General features: G+C 43.5%; 1 pseudogene; it reads left to right on the forward strand.

The window, feature by feature from the left end:
- Positions 1 to 1026: 1026 nt before the first annotated feature.
- On the forward strand, positions 1027 to 7712 carry LOC104627775 (annotated as a pseudogene).
- The last annotated feature ends 597 nt before the right edge of the window (positions 7713 to 8309 follow it).

Raw genomic sequence — 8309 nt, forward strand, 5'->3', positions numbered from 1 at the left:
CCGGCAGGGCTGGAGGGAGGGCAGAGCCAGCAGAGGGGTCGGCAGTCCCAGGACAGAGACATCCAGCCGCATTTCTTTGCCCGTGGGTCTTTGGTGGTGGAACTGGGCTTTTGCGTCCCTCAAAGCAAAGGATTTTTTTGCTGTCTAACAGTACTAAGTGCGGGTGTTAATAGGAGAAACTAAATCTGGTTAATCTCGTGAAACAAAGGCACGTGTTTGCCTTAACACTTGGTAGCTCTGCATGCCCAAGGAACTGTTCAAATCAGGGCCTGCTACAGTCTTTGCCGCGTCTGAGGGAGGCCCGTGTGTCCTCCTGCGGCCGCTGGAGGTAACCCGGCCCGGTCTGCCCAGGGCAGGGTGGGCAGCGGGCATCCCTGGTCGTGGCAGTGGCCGCTGATCCCTTCCCCTGCCAACCCACCCGGGCAGCCACGCCACCAGAGATCCCCAGGCGCTTTCCGAGGCATCCGAGCGGGAGGCCATGTCCTCGGCTGCGCGGGGCCGAGGGCAGCGCTCCCACCAAAGGCAGTCTGGAGTAAGTAGAGGCAAAGGCAGCCAGAGAACAAGTAGAGGAGGCAGAAATTGTAATAAGACATTCTGAACACAGTTTCAGTCACAAAATTCAGAATGAGAGCTTGGTAGTTAAGCTAGCTCTGTTGAAGGGCTACTGAAATCCCAAAGAAAACTCTACAGTCACTCAGATCCTGGAGGAATCTTGACAAATGATTTTTACATAGGCTGCCTTCAGTTAAATAAGTTTTTACATGCATGTAGCATACACTTGTATATGAGTAAAGGGTATTGCTGTACATCTTTCTTTTTTTTTCATTAGAAATGTATCCTGAGTGATGTTCTAGTGAAAATCTGAAAGCCAAATTTCAGTGTATTGTTTCCAGAATTTTGCTGAAGTGCCTTTTGCTAAAATTTTCCAGAACTGGATTCTTTGTTTGAATTATTCATTTGTTTGTTTGTTTGTTTCTGTGAGATGACAACCAAAGAAAAATATGTAACTGTATTTTCTTATTGCAGGTTATTCGCCTATAAGGACAACAGATTAACAACGGAAACATCAAAAAATTTCTATTTGAATACAAAGGGTTTTATTTTGGGGTAAATACTTCACTTGATTATGTACCTTTCCTGGAAGATTTTGAAATCAAAGATAGTGACATATATATAACTACTTGCCTAAAATCAGGTAAGAATGGAATTATTTCTAAAGGGGAGAAAAATCTGCCTTTATTCAGCCATCTAACTGCAGAAGTACCTAGGGTTCTTAGCTTTGCTTTTAGACCTGAATCATCTCTGAGTATATGCAGTGTAGCATTAAGTACAAACCGTGCATAGCCATGGCCTAACAGCCTGACACAAGGTTCCTGCTCGTGTCCAGCCAAATTGGTCTACCTTGTTCTTGGACTCAGTCTTGTAGGCATACTCAGAGCAAGCTACACACAAACCAAACTGACCTCCTGGGCCTCACAAAACACATACATAGTTTTGACTGTACTGGGAGCATGAGTGTCGGAGATGATTGTGGGATATCAGGAATGAGTCGTGGGCTCACGTGGAAGGTGGTTTGGGGGTTGCTGCATCCAAATTACAACCAAGCAGGAGATCAGAATGAATGTGAGTCAATGATATATACTTCCTTTCATGGATAATGAAACACTATTTACCTACACAGCAATACAGGACACTAGTGTGATGAATTCTGCATTCCCATTCCTGAAGCAAAAGTAGACTAACCATTCAGGATTTGCCTCCCACCATTACCAGCTGGCACATGAACACATACTGTCACGGTGGTCAGCCACCTTCAGAGTCCTGCCTTTTTAGATCATCCTTGCCAGCAGCTGTGACCCAGGAGTCAGACCTTCCCCAAGGAACTCTAGAGAGCCTGTTGCCACAGGCATTTGCTTTGTGGGGCTCATTTGTGCTTTACAAACATGGTGTTATCAGCTGTTTGTTTCATGACATCTCAGAACACTTTGCAAAAGTTCTGGAAGCAAAGGTCTTTTCCAGATCTATTCAGTATAAGATATTTTCAGGTCCATGGCCCACGGAGATGTGGCAATTCATGTTGCCACAAGAGGGTGAGGTCAGACATAATTTGTGTGGAAGCTGAGTATACTGTGTAAATGACATGAAGGTTTACTTACTGGCAATGGCTTTTCTGCAGGGACAGAACAAAACTATGCTTCCCTTCTGCATTCAACAGTCACCAAGACAATGTTTGCTTTCTTCAGTATGTGAGGCTGTATTTATATTCACAAAGTGAAACTCATTATAGCTGTGCAGAGGTTCTGTTTATGACAATATACTAAAATAAAAAAAAAAAATCAAGCAAGGTTCAAATAAAAAGGTTTCCTTCTTAGGAACTGTGTGGACTCAGGACAATTTGATCTTAATAATTCATGAAGGCCACCGTAATGCAACAGCAAATGTAGAGACCATGGGCAGAATCCTATGGATGGAATACAACACAAAAAATAAGGTTTATGCAGATCTTCCTTTGCCTCGTGTTTGTGTCACCCACCTGCTTTACTACTTAGTTCCAAGAGACCTGAGAAACGAAAGAGGACGTGTAAGTGATGCTATTTTTACAATTTTCTCAAAACCAATCATGACAATTTGCCTCAGTGGATTGGTCCAAATTCTACCTTTTTCCTCTTTCAGTTCCCCATGTCTCAGCATAAATATTACCTGCTTTGTATATGTGGGGAGATCAGGGACCTTCTAAAGCCTATTTCTTCTGTTTCCTTTTGCCAAGTCTCTCAGTCCCAACACTGTTAGAGAGAGGAGTGGTGCATCTCAGGAGGATCTGCCAGGGTCAGAGACTTGCACTGATTTTCCCTTGTGAAAACATCCGATTCCAGTGAAGGGATAAGTCTGAAAAAAAGTCTCCCACACTGAAAATATCGGTAGGGCGAGACTTCGGTCATAACAACCCCATGCAACACTACAGGCTTGGGGAAGAGCAGCTGGAATGCTGCTCAGCGGAAAAGGACATGGGGGTGCTGGTTGACAGCCGGCTGAACGTGAGCCGGCAGTGTGCCCAGGTGGCCAAGAAGGCCAACAGTGTCCTGGCCTGTATCAGGAATAGTGTGGCCAGCAGGAGGGGGGAAGTGATCGTGCCCCTGTACTCGGCACTGGTGAGGCTGCACCTTGAATACTGTGTTCAGTTTTGGGCCCCTCGCTACAAGGACGTTGAGGTGCTGGAGCGTGTCCAGAGAAGGGCAATGAAGCTGGTGAGGGATCTGGAGCACAAGTCTTATGAGGAGCGGCTGAGGGAACTGGGGTTGTTCAGTCTGGAGAAGAGGAGGCTGAGGGGAGACCTCATCGCTCCCTAAAACTACCTGAAGGGGGGTTGTGGTGAGGTGGGTGTTGGTCTCTTCTCCCAAGTAACTAGCGATAGAATGAGAGGAAATGGCTTCAAGTTGCAGCAGGGGAAGTTTTAGATTGGATATTAGGAAAAATTTCTTTCCTGGGAGAGTGGTCAAGCATTGGAAGAGGCTGCCCAGGGAACTGGTGGAGTCACCATCTCTGGAAGTATTAAAAAAATGTGTGGATGTGGTGCTTCAGGACATGGTTGAGTGGGCATGGTGGTGTTGGGTTAATGGTTGGACTTGATGATCTTGAAGGTCCTTTCCAACCTTAGTGATTCTGTGATTCTGTGATTCTATAGTAGCTAGAGAGGGAATGTGAGAACTGCCTTTTCTTGCTCCCCAGTGCTGTGAGTTTCTGAATAGGACTCTCCATCATGAACTGTGACATAGCTCAGGGCCTGTCTCCCATGGAAAATGCCTCCTTAGAGACAGGTGTAGCCAGGCTACTGCACTCTCACAGACAGAACATGGACATACGGGAAAGACTGAAGATCTATATGGGATATATACTTTTAACAGCACAATGAGAATTGCCTTAGCTGCTTTACAGCAAATTGTTTGCTCCCAGACAAAGGATCTCATATTTCTGCTGGTCTTTCTTATAGGGGTCCCAATGACTTCTCCCCCTTCCATCCTTATTTCTGATGTAGGTCTTCCCACGGCTGAGTGAGCAGATGGCTGTGGCAGAGCTCTGCCCGCAGGAGCTATGGAGGCAAGCTCTTAGTGCTGCTGTTTTCTTCTTCACAGATACAGGTGTAATGGGAAACTGCAATGTGCTCACTGTTTTCTTCACGATACCAGTGAAGTTTGGAAGAGAAAGGTCACATGCAGAAGATTTGAAATCTAAATGATGCCCAACAAAGAATGAGAAAACTGCCCAAGAATCACACAGAGCACACATGTGCTCTGGAAACACATGGAAAAAACATGGAAATTGTTATGACTTCAGGAAAATATTGCTGGGGGGGAGGGATCTTTTCCACCTCTGCTTGAATATGTCACTCAGGTTGTTTGTGTTTTGTACCAAACCATAGCATAAATTTTTCTGTGATTTCAGGTCAGAGCTTTTGAACCCTATAGGCATTTATTATTTCCTGCAATGCGTTTAGGAATTCTTACTTATATATATATATACCTTGGAAATAATGGGTTTGGTTTTGCTAAAGATAATCAGATAAAATTTCAATTAAGCAGGAATCAAAAGCAGTCATTTTGCCCAGTTAGAAAGGCAGTCCAAGAGCATGATTCTTCTGTCTCTCCCTGCAAACATCTGTAACCTCATAAGGGCGACATGCCAGGCTCTATTTTCCCTCCCTAGTTAGACACAAAATGTTAAGGAGCAGAAACTTAGTAGAAGCTGGCATGTGCTGCCAGTCAAGAGGCAGAAGGCTGCCCATCTCACTGCTGGTGCCTGCTCTGTGCCTGAGGCTGCAGCTCTTGTGTGGTCAGGAGTCAGCAGGAGCCGAAGCAACCCTTGTGCATAACAGCTCCTTCTTTTAAGATGTCAGGGCTCCCTCTTACATGTCATTCACAATCCGCCTGCTTGCTGCCTCTGGCACCAGCACCACAGGCTGGGAGTTGAGGTCACAGATTACTGATGCTGTCAACAATACCAAAGCTGGGATTTACAATAAATTCTTCTTCATTTCATCATGACTGTACACAGAAATGTGAAGCTGAATCAACCTAATGATTTTCTAGTGTTGTTACTGCAACCTGACTGGCTTGCACAAGTGAACGGTATCACTGAATCCTGGAGCACTGATCCTGTGAAAAAAGTGAGCTACAGGCACAGATTGACTGCAACTACAGAAATACCACCGCCTATAAACAAATTGACAGCAGTGCGTTATCCAGAATTTACCTAATGTGGTTGTTACCTTCAAACTCTTTTCACACATTTTTAGTGCAACCTGTGTGGAAAAATGCACTGATGGTCAGGGTAATGGAGCCCTTTAATATCTCTGAGACTAGTATTCTTATTGTTTTGCAGATTATTTATGTTACCAGGAATCCTAAGTATGTTACGGCTTCTTACTAAGTCTTCTCCAAATTCATGTCCACACTAGAGGAAGTACCAGATTTTGACTTTTTATATGGAGAGACTTTTAGCTGGCAAAGGTAGGATATCTTTTTGACTAAGGAGCCCAAATTCTATTCCATGACCTCAGACTGAATGGAGATTATAAATTTATGATAATTTTACTGTTAAATAGCTATTGTTGCTAGCTGTTAATAGTATTTTCTTTAAATTTTTGTTTTAATCATTTCTCTTGCTAAGTACTTGCCAGTTCATGGCAATGGCTGGATGACGTTGCAGGCTGATACAGTCATGCAGAGGTTTTCAATATACTCTTTCGTACCTATGAAGAAATGAAAAAGGTGAGGTCCGTTAGTATCATTGTATTGAAAATGTTTTCCTACTATATTCAGACAGCCCTTTATAATTACACTTTATATTGGAAAGTGCTTAATCCATTATGGACTAGATTCAAATTGAGAATTCTGAGAGGATGAAGTAATTTGTCACATTGGTTCAAGGTCTTATCAATTAGTAAACAATTATTAGGTAAAGCACTTTCCAATATGACAGAAGTTATCTTCACTGCCACCCCAAAAAAAACTTTCTGAAATAGTACAGAACAAGACTTTTGCAAGTACCTTCAACAGGAATGTTGTGCTCAGTACCACTAATGGAAAGAAGTGCTTAAGAGGCAGGCTTTAAAGTACTTGAGGAGCTTGCAAACTCCTGACCAGAATTTTTCTGCTTGCTGGCTGCCCACACCTTTGTGCAACTTCTCGTTTCTCCGAGGTGACTGCCCTTCTCCCCGTGGGCAAGCCTCAGCGCACCCCAGCCACCACAGCGCAGCCCACGTCACGTGCCACTGCACTGGTCCCTCAGCCTTCAGAGCCTGGGGTTGCTCAGGTTGAGTCTCTTGCTAGGACAAGACTGACAAAACTCCCATGGGTTGAGTGCCTTCACAGCGACAGGCATCATTCCAGGGGTGACTTTGCCAGGGCGTCTAACACGAGGTGCAGACTAGGTCCCCATCTCCAAGAGCACGCTGCAGCAGTGAGCTACAGCGTCACAGCTCTCCAGTATTCAACTGATGCAAGCAAGACTATGCTCACATAAAAATTGTGGTCAGTGTTGCACCCAAATGTATGTCCTTTACTCCTGTATTCCAGTACTGTATGCATTTAGTTCTTCGCATCATCAAGACTCTTCAAAGTAACATTATTGCAGGATCTCAGAAGTGCTGTACTGAAGATCTGCAACTTCCTAGGCAAGAAGCTGAGCGAAGAGGAGTTGGACAGTGTTGTGAAACAGGCTACATGAAAAGAAGAGAACATGAAAAAAGATCCCAGGGCAAACTATGAGAACCTGCCAGATAACATCATAGCAAAAGACATGGGTAGTTTTCTATGAAAAGCTAAAGTGGAAGCAGTCCGATGTAACAACTGTTTAATCCCACACTTTGTTGGTGTGAGCTGAACCTAGGGTTTCTGATCTCAGCTGCAATGTCCCATTTTCAGAGGGAGAGTTCAGGTTAGTGGCAAATTAAATTTGTAAGAGCAGTTTTATTGCCAAGGCATCAGTGATTTTACCACATTTTCCTGAAGATAATAAAAAGGTAATGTTTTACTGATTGTAATGCAAGTTGTAACAGGCCTGTCAGATACAGGAAAGGATTTAAGGGTTGTACCAAGCCGGGGTAAGATAATACTTTTTTCTACTGTTTCTTACTTTTCAAGGCAAGAGTCACCTTAATTGTGTGAATACAGACCTTCTTGACGAACAACCCTGTGAGTCCATACATGGCATCCCTGGGCTCCCAGGCATTGCTACGGTGCCCTAACGCTCAGTGTAGGAGACGACCTGCAGAGATTAAGAGTGGCACTGAGAGAAAAACAAGAGGTGTTGCTTTTAATAATTTCCTTTTTGACCTCAAAGGAATGAGTAGAACACCAGAACAAATGAGTTGAATAACTTTATGAGGAGTCAGGATTATAGTTCTACACTGTGTTTTATTCACAGCACCTAGATTTGGAAGCATGTCTTTAAAAGAGCAAACAGAGCCTCTGTGACAGGGAGATGCTGAGGAAGCCAGGAATTGCTTCCCAAGACTAGCGCTCAGTGTCTGCAGCAGGCTTCAGCGAGGTGCACGTTCTGCTTCTCACCTCCCTGTGCTGCCTCTTTCCTCAGGCATTGTTGGAGACTGGAAAAACATCATGACTATGGCACAGAGTGAAAGGTTTGACAGAGTTCTTAAACAGAAAATGAAGACCCTGCCCATCAAATTCATCTGGGATATTAATGAAATGTAGACTGGTTCTGAGTTTCATCATCCTTTGGTGTTTTTACTGGATGGACATACCTGAAGTTCTGGAAGAAGAAAATACATCCATTTTCAGCTGTGTTATAGAAATAATAATGATGACAACTCAGTCACAAAATGTGAGTTGTCTGAGGAAGCTATTCAATCCCACCAGCTTCCTGTTTCTAATTTTATAAGGTATTTTAATTAACTTTCTTAATAAACTGACTTCCTTTCTTCATGTTTGCTTTTACTTTCGTTGGCTTTAATAATACCAGAGTTGTAGACAACCAAGCGAGGATAGATAGGTTTTGCTAAAAAATTTCTGGAAAATGTTTCACTTGTGCATTTCATGCACAGAGTCTTCTTTTGATAGAACCTTCAACGTCCAGACTGAAAGTAAGATTGATCAGCCGTGGTATGGTTATGCTTTTGTATGTTTGAGTAAACACCTAGGATACTTAACCGTTTGCTAAAAAAGTGACCTTATATTGCATTCTCTGGTGTTGCCTATTGACTAAAACACTTGATTGCATTGTCTCTTACAGTTCTCAAGGTCATGTCTGACAATTTGCTACTTGAAATACTGAGCAAAAACACAAGCCAT

The sequence above is a fragment of the Phaethon lepturus genome, unplaced genomic scaffold (genome assembly GCF_000687285.1).
Source record: "Phaethon lepturus isolate BGI_N335 unplaced genomic scaffold, ASM68728v1 scaffold57711, whole genome shotgun sequence".
NCBI classification, from domain to species: Eukaryota; Metazoa; Chordata; class Aves; order Phaethontiformes; family Phaethontidae; genus Phaethon; species Phaethon lepturus.